Raw genomic sequence first — 21,325 nt, 5'->3', positions numbered from 1 at the left:
AGTTTATGTGTTACTTACTTGCTTTATTACTGCTTTGGATTACTACTTTTGCCTAGACCGAGTGAACTCATGGAAGGTACTCGGAGTGGTCGGGGGCGTGGGCGCGGTATTAGACAACCCACACCGGTTAGAGAAACTGGGGAAGCTTCTACTGGCCCAATTCCTGAACCCCAAATAGACCCCAATGCTCAAATAGCTGCTGCTATGCAGCAAATGACCAACCTACTTGCACAAGTAGTGCAACAACAGGGCCAGAACCCTAACCCTAACCCTGGAAACCCCGGAAACCCTGGCCATCATAATGAGAGCGATGATAGAGCTCTAGAACGTTTTCAAAAGTTTTCCCCGCCAAAGTTTATTGGGGGACCCGACCCTGACGTCGCCGAGAAGTGGCTTGAGAAAATGGTTGATATCTTCGCGGCCCTATACTACCCAGACGAACGGCAGGTCACTTTTGCCGTGTTTCAACTTGAAGGGGCTGCCCGTTCCTGGTGGAACGTAATTAGGCAGAAATGGGAACGAGAGCAGACACCGAGGACTTGGGTGAACTTCATCCGAGAATTTAATGCCAAGTTCTTCCCTCCTCTTGTCCAGGAGAGGAAGGAGGACAAGTTTATCCGGCTCCGGCAAGGGGCTCAGACTGTGGCGGAGTACGAGAGTCAATTTACCCGCTTGTCCAAATTCGCGCCTGAGCTAATCATAACTGAGCAACGACGGGTTAGGCGCTTCATTCAGGGTTTGAATGTCGAGATCCAGAAAGACCTCGCGGCGGCTCAAGTCACTACTTTTAGTGAGGCAATGGAAAAAGCCCAACGGGTTGAGAGTGCACGGCTGCAGGTCCGAAACTTCCAGGCTAAGAAGCGTGGTTTTCCTGGGAGTACGTCCGGACAAGGGGAGAAGAGCACTCCCTCGAAGTTTGGACGAGGATCGGGTGGTGGTCGACAATCTGGATCAGGCAGAGGGACTCCGTTCAGGGGTGGCCAAGCTGGGCGAGGACAGAGGGGAAATGCTCAGAGTAGCGCGGCTTTGGCACCTCGCGGTCCCTGTGGGCACTGTGGGAAGACAAACCACACCGAGGATAATTGCTGGAGGAAACTGGGGAAATGCCTGCGGTGTGGAAGTGCGGACCATCAGCTGGCTACATGTCCGGTTCTGAAACAAGACGGAAAGGGGAGCCAACTACCGTCGAGGACCAATACTGGATTGGCCAAGGGAGACGGATCCAAACCAAAAGTTCCGGCTAGGGTATATTCCTTAGAGCCCCACCAGATCCCAGAGTCTTCCGAGGTGGTGGAAGGTACGATCCCTATTTTCCACCGCTTTGCTAAAGTGTTAATTGATCCTGGTGCCACTCATTCGTTTGTTAACCCTGATTTCATGTGTGGCATCGATATAAAACCTGCTAGCTTACCATATGACTTAGAGGTTAGTACACCTACGGGGAATCAACGTTTGGTGACTAGTATGGTTTATAGGGATTGTGATGTATGGGTTGGTGAAAGGAGATTTCTAGGAGACCTGATTAGCTTGTCCATTAAGGGGTACGACGTGATTTTGGGTATGGACTGGTTAGCCAAATATAACGCCCAACTGGACTGTAAAACGAAGATAGTGGAATTTCGCATTCCTGGTGAGGCAACCTTAAGGTTGGATATAAGGGGTAGGTTAGCCTCATCTGCTCTCATTTCGGGCATTCGAGCTAGGAAACTGATAAGTAAATGGGCGCAAGGATTTTTGGCCTTCTTAATTAACACCCCTACGGATAAGTTAAAAGTAGAAGACGTGGCCATAGTGAGGGAATTTCCGGATGTATTTCCTGATGAATTAGTGGCCTTACCTCCGGAAAGGGAGATAGAATTCCGAATAGATCTTTTACCTGGAACCGCACCTATCTCAAAAACCCCTTACCGAATGGCGCCTGCAGAACTTAAAGAGCTTAAGTTGCAATTGCAAGACCTTTTGGAGCGGGGATTCATCCACGAGAGTGAGTCTCCTTGGGGAGCTCCGGTCCTATTTGTGAAGAAAAAGGACGGAACGTTGAGGATGTGTATTGATTATAGGGGATTGAACAACGTTACGATCAAGAACAAGTATCCACTGCCCCACATCGACGAGTTGTTTGACCAGCTGCAAGGAGCAGTGGTCTTCTCCAAGTTGGACCTCCGGCAGGGATACTATCAATTGTTGATTAAGAAGGAGGATATTCCGAAAACTGCCTTTAATTCGAGATACGGGCATTACGAGTTTGCCGTTATGCCCTTTGGACTGACCAATGCTCCCGCCGCCTTCATGGACTTAATGCATAGGGTTTTTAAACCCTACCTGGACCGATTTGTTGTGGTGTTTATTGACGATATTTTGGTCTACTCTAAGTCACGCGAGGAGCATGAGGAGCATCTGAGAGTGGTGTTGCAGACGTTGAGGGAGCATCAGCTGTATGCCAAGTTTAGTAAATGCGAGTTCTGGTTGGAGAAAGTAGCGTTTCTAGGGCACGTGATCTCCTACGAAGGTATTTCAGTGGACCCGGCGAAGGTTGAGGCCGTGACAAATTGGAAGAGGCCAAAAACCCCCACGGAAATTCGTAGCTTTCTAGGGCTGGCTGGATATTACCGACGGTTTATTAAAGATTTTTCCAAACTGGCAGGACCTTTAACTGACTTGACAAAGAAGCATGGTCAGTTTATCTGGAACGGCCGATGCGAAACAAGTTTTCAGGAATTAAAGAAAAGACTGACCATGGCTCCGGTACTGGTCTTGCCAAATGGAGTGGACGGGTTTGCAGTATATGCGGATGCGTCGCGAGAAGGACTGGGTGCGTTTTGATGCAGAACCGGAATGTGATTGCTTTCGCCTCTAGAAAATTGAAGCTTCACGAGCAGAACTACCCGACTCATGATCTGGAACTAGCTGCAGTGGTGTTTGCTCTGAAAAAGTGGAGGCATTACCTATACGGAGTGACCTTCGAAGTGTTTTCGGATCACAAGAGTCTTAGGTACCTCTTCTCCCAGAAGGAACTGAATATGAGACAACGACGATGGATGGAATTCTTGGAAGATTACGACTGTACGATCAATTACCATCCGGGAAAGGCAAATGTGGTAGCAGATGCCTTGAGTCGTAAGGTGCAAATAGCAGGGCTAATGATTAAAGAGTGGGGTTTGCTAGAATCCATGTGCGAGTGGAAACCCTGTCTAGGGAGCCATAAGGTGATCTTTGGTAATGTTAGGGTTACCTCCACTCTACTGGAACGTATTAAAGAGGCACAAAAAGAAGATTTGATGGTACAGAAATGGAAAGAGAAAGTGGATAAGGGAGAAACAACGGACTTCAATTTGAGTCCTGAGGGTATTGTAAAATATCGGAACCGAATAGTGGTACCAAAGGATGAGGCATTGAAAGCAGAAATTCTGGAGGAAGCTCATAGATCTAAGTACACAATCCATCCGGGTAGCAGCAAGATGTATCAAGACCTAAAAGGAACCTATTGGTGGGACAATATGAAGAAGGAAATTGCTCAATACGTACAGAAATGTCTCATTTGCCAGCAAGTGAAGGCAGAGCATCAAAAACCGTCAGGTCTGTTACAACCCTTGGAGATACCCGAGTGGAAGTGGGAAAACATCACCATGGACTTCGTTTCAGGTTTACCGAGAACGCAAAGAGGACACGATGCCGTTTGGGTGATCGTTGATCGATTAACCAAGTCGGCCCATTTCTTGCCGGTGAACATGAAGTACTCCATGGACAAGTTGGCTCGACTGTACATGGATGAGGTTGTAAGACTACACGGTGTTCCTGTGAGCATCGTTTCCGATCGGGATCCACGGTTTGTATCACGATTTTGGCAGAAGTTCCAAGAAACCCTGGGGACGAAACTCAATTTAAGCACTACCTATCACCCTCAGACGGATGGCCAGTCAGAACGGACGATTCAGACTCTTGAGGACATGCTACGAACCTGTATTCTGGACTTTGGAGGCAATTGGGGTCAGCACATGACCTTGGTAGAATTTGCGTACAACAATAGCTTCCATTCGTCAATTCAAATGGCTCCGTACGAAGCTCTCTACGGACGCAAGTGCCGCTCACCGATCTACTGGGACGAGGTTGGCGAAAAGAAAGCACTGGACCCGACAACTATTCCATGGATGGAAGAGGCACACGAGAAGGTCAAGTTGATACGGCAACGAATCCAAACTGCCCAAAGTCGCCAAAAGAGCTACGCGGATAACCGAATAAAAGACTTGGAGTTTGAAGTTGGGGACTACGTATTTCTCAAGATCACACCCTTACGAAGTCTTACAACGGGTAAAGGAAAGAAGCTTCAACCACGGTACGTCGGACCCTACAAGATCCTTCAGAGGGTTGGAGTGGTCGCGTATCGATTGGAGCTACCGTCCAGTCTTTCTCGAATCCATGATGTATTCCACGTCTCGATGCTAAAGAAGTACCATCCTGACCCATCTCATGTTTTACAACCGGAAGATATCGAAGTAGATGAATCACTGGCCTATGAAGAGAAACCAGTCCAAGTACTCGATCGAAAAGTCAAAGAGCTCCGAAACAAGCGGATTCCTCTAGTTGGCGGATTCCTCTAGTGAAGGTGCTATGGAGAAACCACGGAGTGGAGGAAGCTACCTGGGAAATGGAAGGGGAAATGCGAAAGAAATACCCAAACCTTTTCGAGAATTAAGGTGAGAAATTTCGAGGACGAAATTCTTTTAAGGGGGGGAGAGTGTGAGAACCCATAAAACCCTAATTATTATCCTAGGGTTTATTTCCCCTGAATTGCATGTTTTTTTTTGCATTTTCTGGCTTAGAAATATTTTCTTAGTGGATTTTATGAGCAATTATAGTTTTAAGATGATTTTTCTAGCATTGGAGAATTTTTAGAAAATTAAGAGTAAATAGTGGACGTGGGACCCACTAGTGCGAAAAGTTCGGAAAAATTCGGCCAATAAGGTTAAGTTTCGGATACTGTTTAAAATTTATCGGGTGTTAAGTGATAAGTAGAATGTGTGAAGTGATTGATGTGAGAGAGGAAAGAAAGATAAGAATGCATTTATGGAGGTGACAAGTGTCACCTCCTCATTGGAAGTTTTTTAAGAATTACTATTCCCAATTTTGACTTTTTTGACCAAAGGATTATATATCAAAAAAATGCACAAAAATCACCATTTTTCTTCTCTTGTTGGCCGGCCACCTTGAGCAAGGAAGGAAGAAACTTTCTTCACCATTCAAGCTTCTACTTGTTGCAAATCAACCAAAAACATTGGTTACATCCAATTCCATTCCATACAATCTTACTTTCTAGTGCTAGTAAGTTGTTTATTGAAGCTTGGTTGAAGGTTTAAGGTGTTCAACAACCTCTTCTCTCTTGTTTCTTGGTAAGTGAAGCTTGAACACCCTCTTACACCCTATGAAGCTTAAATTATGCTTAGTAGTGCTTGAAGTGCTGAAATTTCTGGTTTTCTCTTGGTTTGAAGTGATTTGGTGAAGTTTTTCATTTTATTGATGATTTTTCTGGTTTAATATGATCTTGATGTTGGGTGCTTGTATGATGGATTGTAATGGTTGGAAATGACTCTAGTGAGTGTGAATTATAGTTAAATGCAATCAATTTTGGATTTGGTGTGAAATTGAAAAGTTAGGGTTCTTAATTCCCCAATTCTGTCCGGTTTTTGATCATAGGTTTAGAGGCCGAATTTGACTTTTCTCAAAACATGAAAGTTGTAGGTATTGGTGAGTTTGATGTGCCTGCAAAATTTCAGGTTATTTGGATTAGTGTGGAGTGAGATATGACGAAATTACTGTAGCTGTTCTGCTTTGGACAGAATGCGAAAACTGCGATAGTAATTGGCCATTTTGACTGGTTTTGGTTTGGATTTTGGAGTTGGTGTCTTCTGATGAAATGTAGCTGGATGACTTAGCTAACTTATGCCTTTGGAATTTCGGCAATTGGACTTGTATGGACAGAGATATACTGATTACAGTTTTTGGTGATTTGCAAACCTGTTTTGGTAATTCTGGTATAGTATTTGGCACTTTCGACCTAGTTAAGCTAGGAACTGGATTGAGTGACCTTCTACATTGTTGTAGCCCTGTTTCATAGCTTCGAAATGGTGGGTCTTACACCCCCAACCGATAATTGTAGTGAGAGTTGTGCCATTACCGCATTATAAGATCAAACACGGTTTTTCTATTAAGGCTTAAGTTAAGGTCATATATTAATTGCTGGTTTGCTATCATGCCTACTTATGCATATGAAACCCTATTGGGGTTATGAATTAGTGTTGTTTATGGCTCGGTATCGAGTCTCATTGCATTTGTTATGTGATTCTAGGGCGTGACGGTAGCTCACGACGTCTTGGTGATCACGGTGTATGAAACACCATTTTCTCACCTGGTGAGTATACCACTCACTAAATTGTTACTATGTGGCTTTGTTAAATGTTATGTGATGCCTTGATGGCTTACTTGGATATTGAAATTGATTAAGGTGAGGGTGTACTTGACCGCCCTCACCTCTTTTGATATTGTCACTGATTGGCTACCGTTTTACTGCATTACTGAACTTGATATATTGGTTGGTGAATTCCATTTTATGGAAACTGATTTGGTGTTGTTTGGACGATGTCCAACGACCTTATTGTATTACTGAGCTCAACCCCGTATGGTAGTCAATTGGATCGAGCCGGCGAGGGCTTGGTCGTGAAGATTGAATTGCCACGGGGACTGTACTGGGGAACCTTGTGGTAATGAGACCCTTGGTTCCGGTAAACTCGAGTATTACCAAAAGCTACTGAAATGGAGTGCGGGCCCGGTTGGGGTATGTTGGGTGGAAGGAATGGGAGTATAGTGAAGTCTACGGTTTGGTACTCTTAACATTGACGGAGGGTCAATGAGATTGGATCAAGATGGCAAGCGTGGAATTGGGCTCTTGAGAGCCGACCGTATCCTTTTACCGTTTTGCTTCATTGCTTATTTACGCACTTTAAATGAAGGTTCATTCTTATATGACTTTGATTGCTTATTGGGTGGTATACCACTGGGCTTTGGCTCATTCCGTGTTATTTGTTTTCCTTACAGGAATATAATTGCTTTTGAAAATGGACTGGATAGTCAATTGCCATACTGAGCTTGTAAATGTCTTTTGTATAGCTCTTGAAGTGAAACCCTAATGTATCACGGGATTCATTTCCTTTTGATAGGCAAATCGAATGTGTACTTCCTTAGTGAATGGTTTTGGCTTGCCGTTGTGGCTTGTAAATGGCTAATGTTATGTTGTATATGTTTTTCGATGCTTGGTTGGGTTTCGGACGGGTCGGTTACTATTCATGGCCGACTCTGGAGTTCGTTTCTTTTATTTTGGGATATTTTGCCCTTTTGCCTTGTTGCGCGCGTTATAAGTTTCAAACGTGATAGATCGCTTTATACTGCACCGTTAGTCCTGGCGAGAGCTGGGCAGGCAGTCCGCTAACCTCTTTGGTTCGCCTTAGGGGAAGGTGGGGCTGTCACAGGTGGTATCAGAGCCTAGGTTTGAATTAGCCTGGGTGTTATAGGACTGTTTGACTTGCGGATTGTTGCTTTTGGCCTTTAAGTTTATATTGTTTATTGATGATTACATGTTCTTGTGATGTAGGATGGCCGAACAGGGTGACCCTAGTGCTAGTCCTTCGGGGGCTAGACCTCGTAGAGTACTCCCCGTGATTCCCTATCAGATACGGCCGGGAGGGGCCGTCATTCGTTGGAGCCCTTCTAACCGTCTACGACGGTGCCCGTGTAAGGAGAGGTATGCCTACCCGAACACCCTCGTGTTTGCGCTAGATAAAGAGCGCAAGGGGTTGGCGCGAGAGAATGCTCGACTGGAGGTCGATGCTATCCAGGATAGGGCGACCAAGGATAAGCAAGCGGCGCGTATAAAAGAGTTAGAATACGACGTGCTTGAGGCTGAGGATCGAGTGGATGACCTTTGCGCTCAATTAAAGGAGGCACGAGAGCGAGAGCTTAAGCGAGCTCGCAAGGTTAGGGGTCGCGCTGAGGCGATTCTTAATTTGTGTGACGATGGCCTGGAAGAGTGTAGTGACGAGGCATCGTGTGCGGAGGCCGACCCTGGGGAGGAATCTACCCCATCGCCTGGGTCCCAGACCCCAGCGACTGACTAGGCCCTGACTTATAGGGCACCTTGTGGATAGTGGTGGTTTTTGAATGTACATAGGGATAGGGATAGAGCCTTAGCTAACCGTTTTGGATGTAGAGTTAGCTACGTGTAAATTTCTTTTGATAGGCCTATCCTCAGGTGGATCTTTTGTGTACGTACGTGCTTTGGCCGTACTTGACTGACTGCTTGTATAAATGTTTGGCTTGTATATATGTGTGTTTGTGCTCATGTTTGCGACGTATAACTGTGTGTTAATGTGCAAGTTTATGTGTTACTTACTTGCTTTATTACTGCTTTGGATTAGTACTTTTGCCTAGACCGAGTGAACTCATGGAAGGTACTCGGAGTGGTCGGGGGCGTGGGCGCGGTATTAGACAACCCACACCGGTTAGAGAAACTGGGGAAGCTTCTACTGGCCCAATTCCTGAACCCCAAATAGACCCCAATGCTCAAATAGCTGCTGCTATGCAGCAAATGACCAACCTACTTGCACAAGTAGTGCAACAACAGGGCCAGAACCCTAACCCTAACCCTGGAAACCCCGGAAACCCTGGCCATCATAATGAGAGCGATGATAGAGCTCTAGAACGTTTTCAAAAGTTTTCCCCGCCAAAGTTTATTGGGGGACCCGACCCTGACGTCGCCGAGAAGTGGCTTGAGAAAATGGTTGATATCTTCGCGGCCCTATACTACCCAGACGAACGGCAGGTCACTTTTGCCGTGTTTCAACTTGAAGGGGCTGCCCGTTCCTGGTGGAACGTAATTAGGCAGAAATGGGAACGAGAGCAGACACCGAGGACTTGGGTGAACTTCATCCGAGAATTTAATGCCAAGTTCTTCCCTCCTCTTGTCCAGGAGAGGAAGGAGGACAAGTTTATCCGGCTCCGGCAAGGGGCTCAGACTGTGGCGGAGTACGAGAGTCAATTTACCCGCTTGTCCAAATTCGCGCCTGAGCTAATCATAACTGAGCAACGACGGGTTAGGCGCTTCATTCAGGGTTTGAATGTCGAGATCCAGAAAGACCTCGCGGCGGCTCAAGTCACTACTTTTAGTGAGGCAATGGAAAAAGCCCAACGGGTTGAGAGTGCACGGCTGCAGGTCCGAAACTTCCAGGCTAAGAAGCGTGGTTTTCCTGGGAGTACGTCCGGACAAGGGGAGAAGAGCACTCCCTCGAAGTTTGGACGAGAATCGGGTGGTGGTCGACAATCTGGATCAGGCAGAGGGACTCCGTTCAGGGGTGGCCAAGCTGGGCGAGGACAGAGGGGAAATGCTCAGAGTAGCGCGGCTTTGGCACCTCGCGGTCCCTGTGGGCACTGTGGGAAGACAAACCACACCGAGGATAATTGCTGGAGGAAACTGGGGAAATGCCTGCGGTGTGGAAGTGCGGACCATCAGCTGGCTACATGTCCGGTTCTGAAACAAGACGGAAAGGGGAGCCAACTACCGTCGAGGACCAATACTGGATTGGCCAAGGGAGACGGATCCAAACCAAAAGTTCCGGCTAGGGTATATTCCTTAGAGCCCCACCAGATCCCAGAGTCTTCCGAGGTGGTGGAAGGTACGATCCCTATTTTCCACCGCTTTGCTAAAGTGTTAATTGATCCTGGTGCCACTCATTCGTTTGTTAACCCTGATTTCATGTGTGGCATCGATATAAAACCTGCTAGCTTACCATATGACTTAGAGGTTAGTACACCTACGGGGAATCAACGTTTGGTGACTAGTATGGTTTATAGGGATTGTGATGTATGGGTTGGTGAAAGGAGATTTCTAGGAGACCTGATTAGCTTGTCCATTAAGGGGTACGACGTGATTTTGGGTATGGACTGGTTAGCCAAATATAACGCCCAACTGGACTGTAAAACGAAGATAGTGGAATTTCGCATTCCTGGTGAGGCAACCTTAAGGTTGGATATAAGGGGTAGGTTAGCCTCATCTGCTCTCATTTCGGGCATTCGAGCTAGGAAACTGATAAGTAAATGGGCGCAAGGATTTTTGGCCTTCTTAATTAACACCCCTACGGATAAGTTAAAAGTAGAAGACGTGGCCATAGTGAGGGAATTTCCGGATGTATTTCCTGATGAATTAGTGGCCTTACCTCCGGAAAGGGAGATAGAATTCCGAATAGATCTTTTACCTGGAACCGCACCTATCTCAAAAACCCCTTACCGAATGGCGCCTGCAGAACTTAAAGAGCTTAAGTTGCAATTGCAAGACCTTTTGGAGCGGGGATTCATCCACGAGAGTGAGTCTCCTTGGGGAGCTCCGGTCCTATTTGTGAAGAAAAAGGACGGAACGTTGAGGATGTGTATTGATTATAGGGGATTGAACAACGTTACGATCAAGAACAAGTATCCACTGCCCCACATCGACGAGTTGTTTGACCAGCTGCAAGGAGCAGTGGTCTTCTCCAAGTTGGACCTCCGGCAGGGATACTATCAATTGTTGATTAAGAAGGAGGATATTCCGAAAACTGCCTTTAATTCGAGATACGGGCATTACGAGTTTGCCGTTATGCCCTTTGGACTGACCAATGCTCCCGCCGCCTTCATGGACTTAATGCATAGGGTTTTTAAACCCTACCTGGACCGATTTGTTGTGGTGTTTATTGACGATATTTTGGTCTACTCTAAGTCACGCGAGGAGCATGAGGAGCATCTGAGAGTGGTGTTGCAGACGTTGAGGGAGCATCAGCTGTATGCCAAGTTTAGTAAATGCGAGTTCTGGTTGGAGAAAGTAGCGTTTCTAGGGCACGTGATCTCCTACGAAGGTATTTCAGTGGACCCGGCGAAGGTTGAGGCCGTGACAAATTGGAAGAGGCCAAAAACCCCCACGGAAATTCGTAGCTTTCTAGGGCTGGCTGGATATTACCGACGGTTTATTAAAGATTTTTCCAAACTGGCAGGACCTTTAACTGACTTGACAAAGAAGCATGGTCAGTTTATCTGGAACGGCCGATGCGAAACAAGTTTTCAGGAATTAAAGAAAAGACTGACCATGGCTCCGGTACTGGTCTTGCCAAATGGAGTGGACGGGTTTGCAGTATATGCGGATGCGTCGCGAGAAGGACTGGGGTGCGTTTTGATGCAGAACCGGAATGTGATTGCTTTCGCCTCTAGAAAATTGAAGCTTCACGAGCAGAACTACCCGACTCATGATCTGGAACTAGCTGCAGTGGTGTTTGCTCTGAAAAAGTGGAGGCATTACCTATACGGAGTGACCTTCGAAGTGTTTTCGGATCACAAGAGTCTTAGGTACCTCTTCTCCCAGAAGGAACTGAATATGAGACAACGACGATGGATGGAATTCTTGGAAGATTACGACTGTACGATCAATTACCATCCGGGAAAGGCAAATGTGGTAGCAGATGCCTTGAGTCGTAAGGTGCAAATAGCAGGGCTAATGATTAAAGAGTGGGGTTTGCTAGAATCCATGTGCGAGTGGAAACCCTGTCTAGGGAGCCATAAGGTGATCTTTGGTAATGTTAGGGTTACCTCCACTCTACTGGAACGTATTAAAGAGGCACAAAAAGAAGATTTGATGGTACAGAAATGGAAAGAGAAAGTGGATAAGGGAGAAACAACGGACTTCAATTTGAGTCCTGAGGGTATTGTAAAATATCGGAACCGAATAGTGGTACCAAAGGATGAGGCATTGAAAGCAGAAATTCTGGAGGAAGCTCATAGATCTAAGTACACAATCCATCCGGGTAGCAGCAAGATGTATCAAGACCTAAAAGGAACCTATTGGTGGGACAATATGAAGAAGGAAATTGCTCAATACGTACAGAAATGTCTCATTTGCCAGCAAGTGAAGGCAGAGCATCAAAAACCGTCAGGTCTGTTACAACCCTTGGAGATACCCGAGTGGAAGTGGGAAAACATCACCATGGACTTCGTTTCAGGTTTACCGAGAACGCAAAGAGGACACGATGCCGTTTGGGTGATCGTTGATCGATTAACCAAGTCGGCCCATTTCTTGCCGGTGAACATGAAGTACTCCATGGACAAGTTGGCTCGACTGTACATGGATGAGGTTGTAAGACTACACGGTGTTCCTGTGAGCATCGTTTCCGATCGGGATCCACGGTTTGTATCACGATTTTGGCAGAAGTTCCAAGAAACCCTGGGGACGAAACTCAATTTAAGCACTACCTATCACCCTCAGACGGATGGCCAGTCAGAACGGACGATTCAGACTCTTGAGGACATGCTACGAACCTGTATTCTGGACTTTGGAGGCAATTGGGGTCAGCACATGACCTTGGTAGAATTTGCGTACAACAATAGCTTCCATTCGTCAATTCAAATGGCTCCGTACGAAGCTCTCTACGGACGCAAGTGCCGCTCACCGATCTACTGGGACGAGGTTGGCGAAAAGAAAGCACTGGACCCGACAACTATTCCATGGATGGAAGAGGCACACGAGAAGGTCAAGTTGATACGGCAACGAATCCAAACTGCCCAAAGTCGCCAAAAGAGCTACGCGGATAACCGAATAAAAGACTTGGAGTTTGAAGTTGGGGACTACGTATTTCTCAAGATCACACCCTTACGAAGTCTTACAACGGGTAAAGGAAAGAAGCTTCAACCACGGTACGTCGGACCCTACAAGATCCTTCAGAGGGTTGGAGTGGTCGCGTATCGATTGGAGCTACCGTCCAGTCTTTCTCGAATCCATGATGTATTCCACGTCTCGATGCTAAAGAAGTACCATCCTGACCCATCTCATGTTTTACAACCGGAAGATATCGAAGTAGATGAATCACTGGCCTATGAAGAGAAACCAGTCCAAGTACTCGATCGAAAAGTCAAAGAGCTCCGAAACAAGCGGATTCCTCTAGTTGGCGGATTCCTCTAGTGAAGGTGCTATGGAGAAACCACGGAGTGGAGGAAGCTACCTGGGAAATGGAAGGGGAAATGCGAAAGAAATACCCAAACCTTTTCGAGAATTAAGGTGAGAAATTTCGAGGACGAAATTCTTTTAAGGGGGGGAGAGTGTGAGAACCCATAAAACCCTAATTATTATCCTAGGGTTTATTTCCCCTGAATTGCATGTTTTTTTTTGCATTTTCTGGCTTAGAAATATTTTCTTAGTGGATTTTATGAGCAATTATAGTTTTAAGATGATTTTTCTAGCATTGGAGAATTTTTAGAAAATTAAGAGTAAATAGTGGACGTGGGACCCACTAGTGCGAAAAGTTCGGAAAAATTCGGCCAATAAGGTTAAGTTTCGGATACTGTTTAAAATTTATCGGGTGTTAAGTGATAAGTAGAATGTGTGAAGTGATTGATGTGAGAGAGGAAAGAAAGATAAGAATGCATTTATGGAGGTGACAAGTGTCACCTCCTCATTGGAAGTTTTTTAAGAATTACTATTCCCAATTTTGACTTTTTTGACCAAAGGATTATATATCAAAAAAATGCACAAAAATCACCATTTTTCTTCTCTTGTTGGCCGGCCACCTTGAGCAAGGAAGGAAGAAACTTTCTTCACCATTCAAGCTTCTACTTGTTGCAAATCAACCAAAAACATTGGTTACATCCAATTCCATTCCATACAATCTTACTTTCTAGTGCTAGTAAGTTGTTTATTGAAGCTTGGTTGAAGGTTTAAGGTGTTCAACAACCTCTTCTCTCTTGTTTCTTGGTAAGTGAAGCTTGAACACCCTCTTACACCCTATGAAGCTTAAATTATGCTTAGTAGTGCTTGAAGTGCTGAAATTTCTGGTTTTCTCTTGGTTTGAAGTGATTTGGTGAAGTTTTTCATTTTATTGATGATTTTTCTGGTTTAATATGATCTTGATGTTGGGTGCTTGTATGATGGATTGTAATGGTTGGAAATGACTCTAGTGAGTGTGAATTATAGTTAAATGCAATCAATTTTGGATTTGGTGTGAAATTGAAAAGTTAGGGTTCTTAATTCCCCAATTCTGTCCGGTTTTTGATCATAGGTTTAGAGGCCGAATTTGACTTTTCTCAAAACATGAAAGTTGTAGGTATTGGTGAGTTTGATGTGCCTGCAAAATTTCAGGTTATTTGGATTAGTGTGGAGTGAGATATGACGAAATTACTGTAGCTGTTCTGCTTTGGACAGAATGCGAAAACTGCGATAGTAATTGGCCATTTTGACTGGTTTTGGTTTGGATTTTGGAGTTGGTGTCTTCTGATGAAATGTAGCTGGATGACTTAGCTAACTTATGCCTTTGGAATTTCGGCAATTGGACTTGTATGGACAGAGATATACTGATTACAGTTTTTGGTGATTTGCAAACCTGTTTTGGTAATTCTGGTATAGTATTTGGCACTTTCGACCTAGTTAAGCTAGGAACTGGATTGAGTGACCTTCTACATTGTTGTAGCCCTGTTTCATAGCTTCGAAATGGTGGGTCTTACACCCCCAACCGATAATTGTAGTGAGAGTTGTGCCATTACCGCATTATAAGATCAAACACGGTTTTTCTATTAAGGCTTAAGTTAAGGTCATATATTAATTGCTGGTTTGCTATCATGCCTACTTATGCATATGAAACCCTATTGGGGTTATGAATTAGTGTTGTTTATGGCTCGGTATCGAGTCTCATTGCATTTGTTATGTGATTCTAGGGCGTGACGGTAGCTCACGACGTCTTGGTGATCACGGTGTATGAAACACCATTTTCTCACCTGGTGAGTATACCACTCACTAAATTGTTACTATGTGGCTTTGTTAAATGTTATGTGATGCCTTGATGGCTTACTTGGATATTGAAATTGATTAAGGTGAGGGTGTACTTGACCGCCCTCACCTCTTTTGATATTGTCACTGATTGGCTACCGTTTTACTGCATTACTGAACTTGATATATTGGTTGGTGAATTCCATTTTATGGAAACTGATTTGGTGTTGTTTGGACGATGTCCAACGACCTTATTGTATTACTGAGCTCAACCCCGTATGGTAGTCAATTGGATCGAGCCGGCGAGGGCTTGGTCGTGAAGATTGAATTGCCACGGGGACTGTACTGGGGAACCTTGTGGTAATGAGACCCTTGGTTCCGGTAAACTCGAGTATTACCAAAAGCTACTGAAATGGAGTGCGGGCCCGGTTGGGGTATGTTGGGTGGAAGGAATGGGAGTATAGTGAAGTCTACGGTTTGGTACTCTTAACATTGACGGAGGGTCAATGAGATTGGATCAAGATGGCAAGCGTGGAATTGGGCTCTTGAGAGCCGACCGTATCCTTTTACCGTTTTGCTTCATTGCTTATTTACGCACTTTAAATGAAGGTTCATTCTTATATGACTTTGATTGCTTATTGGGTGGTATACCACTGGGCTTTGGCTCATTCCGTGTTATTTGTTTTCCTTACAGGAATATAATTGCTTTTGAAAATGGACTGGATAGTCAATTGCCATACTGAGCTTGTAAATGTCTTTTGTATAGCTCTTGAAGTGAAACCCTAATGTATCACGGGATTCATTTCCTTTTGATAGGCAAATCGAATGTGTACTTCCTTAGTGAATGGTTTTGGCTTGCCGTTGTGGCTTGTAAATGGCTAATGTTATGTTGTATATGTTTTTCGATGCTTGGTTGGGTTTCGGACGGGTCGGTTACTATTCATGGCCGACTCTGGAGTTCGTTTCTTTTATTTTGGGATATTTTGCCCTTTTGCCTTGTTGCGCGCGTTATAAGTTTCAAACGTGATAGATCGCTTTATACTGCACCGTTAGTCCTGGCGAGAGCTGGGCAGGCAGTCCGCTAACCTCTTTGGTTCGCCTTAGGGGAAGGTGGGGCTGTCACAGTAAGTGCTCAAACAACTTTTAGGTGTCCGCTTCGAGTTCCTCTTGAAGGTCCTCTTGAGCGCCGGAGCAAGTAATAATTGACTATCACGCTCTATCACTTATAAACCCCTTGTTAACAAGAAAGATTGTATACTTGTACAATACTAAGTAAATGTCATGAAAGAGAGGCTTAGTTACTCATAAATCGAGACTCAAAGTGGGGTTTAATAACACCAGAAAAAATTGATTTTTGCACGAAATCTAGTTTAAAATGGTCAATCAATATCAAAAGATAGGGAAGAGTTTCCAAAAACTCATTTCCCATCGAATCGGAAAATTTCAGTTTTGCACGCTAAACTTAGAAAAATCAGAACTTGCACTCAATAGATCCAAAATTAGAAAACTTGATACCGTTGGAATCTTGGTTCAAAGTACTAAAAGTTCCCAGAAAACACCTTTCCAATATTCTAAACGGAAGACATTCAAATTATAGCTCAAAGTGGTTGATATAAGCACACGAGACAGTTTTAGTCTTGTTTTTCAGCAAATTTTGGAAATTCGGCAAATTTCACAAAAAGTGAACTAGCCTCTGAAATTTATAACACAATGAGAATTTCAATCGAGGTTTCAATCACAACAAACGAAACTAAATTTGGAGTTTTGAGTGCCAAAATATAGCAGCTCAAAGTTGGCCAAAATTGAAGACAGTTCAGTAAATTTTTCAGATTTGAAGAACAACTTTGGCACATCATTTGGGTATCGAAATGGTCTTAGAATAATACTAAATTTGGTACAATTTGACTTCCATAGGAAGACTACTCTTCTATCAAATTCACATAAAAACTCGTACGGGAAGGTAGTTAACAAAACAACCAAAATCTAAGAAATTCCCAAAGCAAATCTGTCTTCTTGCTTTCTTTTCCTTTTCAAACACTTTGCACCATGAAATTAGTCTCATTTTGGTTCATTTGTGAAACAAAGATCCAAGAAACATTTCATAAGCAATTGATAGTTGGTTGAAATCAAAATTTCAAAATAAAACATCTCACAAACAACTAAACCAGTCGGCCAGCCCAAAAGAAGGGTTTTCCAGTTCTGTCGCAGTTTGAAAATTGGACCATATCTCACTCAATACAACTTGGAATTACAAATGGTTGGTGGCGTTGGAAACTATAATCATAAGGATACCAAAATCAATTCATAAGTGAGAGAAAATAGAGCCACAAAATGCAGCTTCTACCTTTCTCTCGGATGGACCATCAGAACAGGACAGCAACTTTGCCGAATCACTACGGCTCACTCATTTCGAACTAGAAAGTGAATTTTATACCGTTGGAAAGCTACAAATATATAGTTTCAAATGCCGTAAATGGCAGTCAATTTTGACATATGTACAAAAAGATATGTGTGATCAAAGGGACACTGTTCAAGCTGTCCGAACACATTTTCATATTTCTTTACGTTTCGAAATTTCAAGTTTTGCTCAACCAATTCAAATGATTTTTGATAGAAACTTTCTACACACCCTATACAACATATATATATCAGTTTCACATTAATTTGAGCATAAAAAATTTGAAATAAAGGCACGGCAAAAACAGGACAGATTCGGCCAGCATTCCTACACAATTTCCTTCGATCTTTCCTTCAATTTCTAACCTTAACACTCATCACAAACGCACTACCACCCATTTTAACATCACGGCAGTCTTTATATAACCAAGGTGGGAGTTCATAGAGCCCACTTTAACCAATCCAATCCAAATAACAACAACAACAAGGAAGCTACAAGTTTCAAGCCAAGAATGAAACTCATTAAAGCCAAGAAATAAAAGATTGGATGAGTTGAGGTGTATACCTCTTGAACCCTTGAAGAACCAGAAATTTTGATCACAAAAGCTCCAAGAAAACCACCAAGATAAAGTCTTCCACCAAGCTTAAACTAATCTCTAAGTGATATGGAAGTTGAGTGAAGATTTTGGAGTGAAATTGTGCAAGAATGGAGCAAGAATGATGAAGAGCTTTCTCTTCTTCTTCCTTGGCTGGTTTTGTGACAGCCCCACCTTCCCCTAAGGCGAACCAAAGGGGTTAGCGGACTGCCTGCCCAACTCTCGCCAGGACTAACGGGACAATTCAATACGATTTAAAAGTTCCGCAACATACAAGCGCGCTTAGGCAAGTCAAAATTACAAAATAAAAAAAATGAAAATGGAGTCGGCCATGAATAGTAACCGACACGTCAAAATCCAACCAAGCATCAATCACACATATAGATATTGAAATTTAGCATTTACATACCAAAAGACATACCCAAGTTGTCCAACAAGTTTATACAAGTACGGTTTGCAAATTACAACTCAACAGTTTTGGTTGGATCCAAAATGCACTTAGAGTTTGCTCAAAAGGAGCTATTCAAAATTTTATTCACATAAGCACAACTCGGCAACCAATATTCATGGACTTTCCAAAAGTGTTTATATTCCTGTAAGGAAAACAAAAGGAACAGAGTGAGCTTACGCCCAGTGATATACTATCACTCAAACAGCAAAGTTCATATAAGCAAGTATCAAGCTTCTCATTCCAATACATCAAAAGTAAGCAAAGGCACACATCAATAGTGTTGATAAAAGGATATGGGCGGCTCTCAAGAGCCCCTTTCCTCGCTTGCATTCTTGATCGGACCTCATTGACCCTCCATCAATGTTTAAGAGTAACCAACCGTAGGCTCCATTTACTTCCATTCCTTCCACCCAACATACCCCTACCGGGCCCGAACTCCAAACAGTAGAAATTTGGTAATACTCGAGTATACCGGAATCAAGAGTCTCACTACTACAAGATTCCATATAACAGTCCTCATAGCTCGTCAACTTTCACGACCAAGCCCTCGCTGGCTCGATTCAATCGACTACCAATGGGGTTGAGCTCAGTAGTAACAGTAAAAGCCGTTGGATCCTCGTCCAAAGGACACCAAATCCAGTTTTCCATGTACATTTCAAGTACCACAGTGAAACAGTAGACAGTCGTGTATAATACAAAAAGGGGGTGAGGGCGATCAAGTACACCCTCACTTTAATCAGTTTCAACAGTGCAAATAAGCCTTCAAGGCATCAAGTTCAATATAATAAAGCCACATTGTAAACAAACAAGTGAGTAGTATACTCACCAAGCAAGCAAATGATATTTCATAAACCTCCGCCCAAAGAGCGTCTTGGACCACCGTCACGTCCTAAAACATTCAAATAAGCACAATAAGACTCGATTACAGGTCATAAACCAATTCCAAATACCACCAAAATAGGGCTCCATAAGAATGTATAAGCACTAGAGTAAACCAGGGAAATCCGGAAATGGAATTAAGCTCTAAACCATAAAAATAGTTTTTGACATCATTTTGTGGTTTTGGCACCATTGGCACTACGATTATCAGATGGAGATGAAATATACACCGTTTCGAAGCTAAGAGGTAGGGCTACAATGTTGAAGAAGGCTACTCAGTCCAGTTTCTAGTGAAACCAGGTCAAAAATTCAATATACTCAACCAGAACCGCAAAAACAGGTTAGCAAACCGCATTCTGGTTCAAACATCATAAGTCAGGCTACCGAAATCCAAATCAAGTGATTCCAAAGCCATCCGAAAGCTAAGACACCAGTCTACATTGCTTCAGAAGGCATCAATAACCAAATCAGAAGCATTCCCAATCAAATTAACCAATTACCAAAGCTGATTACCAAGTTCGGGTAGAAACAGGGCAGCAGGGGTATTTCAGTCTTTTCATAAGGTACGCTACTCCGATTGACCTGAAATTTTGTAAGAATCTCTAAAATATCATTCCCTACAACTTTCATGTTTTAACCTAAGGCTAATTTGGCCTCTAACTATGATGAATAGTGCCAGGCAGAATGAGGGGGAATGAAACCCTAACTTTCACAATTTCCTTCCAAAACAGAAATTTCTTGCAATTAACCACAATTTACACCTTCTAGCTTCATTCTAGATCAATTTCCATCATCATACAAAGCCACACCATATTACACATATGAAACAGAAAATTCATGAAATAATCAGAAAAATTCACCAATCTCAACCCAATTCAAGAAATCTTTCACCCAATCACACATTTAATCAACACAAATCATTACTTTGACATTATCAAGACCAAAGGAAGCATTCCCTAGCTACTCACCTTGAAATGCAAGAAAAGGAACAACTTGGGACCTTAATCCTCCAAACCACTCCACTAATCACCTCACAACCACTCACTTAAGGAGTTTTATGGAGACAATACAAGAGTAAATGGTTGATTTGTTGTATTTGAGCAAGATTGAAGCATGAACTTGAAGAGCTTTTCCTTTCTTTTGTTTGGAGAGAGAGCCGGCTACACTAAGCTTGAAATGAAGATGATTTTGGTAATTTTTTGGTTTATTTGGTCAATTGGTAAAAAGGTGAATAGTAGTCAAAATGCAAGATTTAATCATATGGTGACACTTGTCACCCTATTTAATGCATGCATATCACTTTGTTTTCTCTCACACCAATCCACTTGGTAACCTCTAATTATCTCTTAGCATTCGGTAAATTAAACCCAGTATCCAAAACTTAACCTAATTGGCCGAATTTTTCCGAACTTTTTGCACTAGCGGGTCCCACATCCGGTATACACTCTTAATTTCTTAAAAACTAACCGATACTAGAAAAATCACCTAAAAACTATATTTACTCATAACAATTATCTAGAAATTTTCCTAATAAAGAAAATGCAGAAAAACATGCCATTGAATATAATAAAACCTAGAAAATGGGAAAATTACGGGTTCTCACAGGTTTGGTCAGCTATGGAGGTGAGGAGAGAGAGTGTGTCTGATGAATGAAGCTTCCCTTGGAAGCTTAAGTGTTTTGTGGTTAAAATTTTGTGCAAAAATCAACTATGAATAGTACTCGCGCGGGCGCGTTTCGTATCCGTTTTCTCTCGGGTTTGTTTCACTTGTGCACTAAATCTCTAATGTACTTCCTTTAACATTATAATTATTCACTCTTAGTAGTCTAGTATTAGTTTCTTAAATCTCCACTTAACTGTTTTGACGCGAAATACGCGAACTTCCGATTCGCGCGCGATAAAGCGAAACTCAAAAGAAATTCTTGTAACGATAATATAACTCACTAATACTAGGGTAAATAATCCTAAAAATAACTATTTTTGAAATAAAACATGAGTTCTCACAAGTATTAATTTCTCAAATCTCCAATTAGTTTGTACAGGCGTGACTTTCGGGAAACTTTTGACGCACTCGCGGTATAAGTTTAAATTTTTAACTCACTCACCTGTAATCCATCAATTAATTTTTCTTAGTCTACTATTACTCATTCTTAATTCGTTAGGATTATTGCACTCTCATTTCAAA

Source organism: Coffea arabica, chromosome 2e (genome assembly GCF_036785885.1).
Source record: "Coffea arabica cultivar ET-39 chromosome 2e, Coffea Arabica ET-39 HiFi, whole genome shotgun sequence".
In the NCBI taxonomy this organism is placed as follows: Eukaryota; Viridiplantae; Streptophyta; class Magnoliopsida; order Gentianales; family Rubiaceae; genus Coffea; species Coffea arabica.
The sequence above is the reverse complement of the archived record's forward strand: the minus strand, read 5'-3'. Positions refer to the sequence as shown.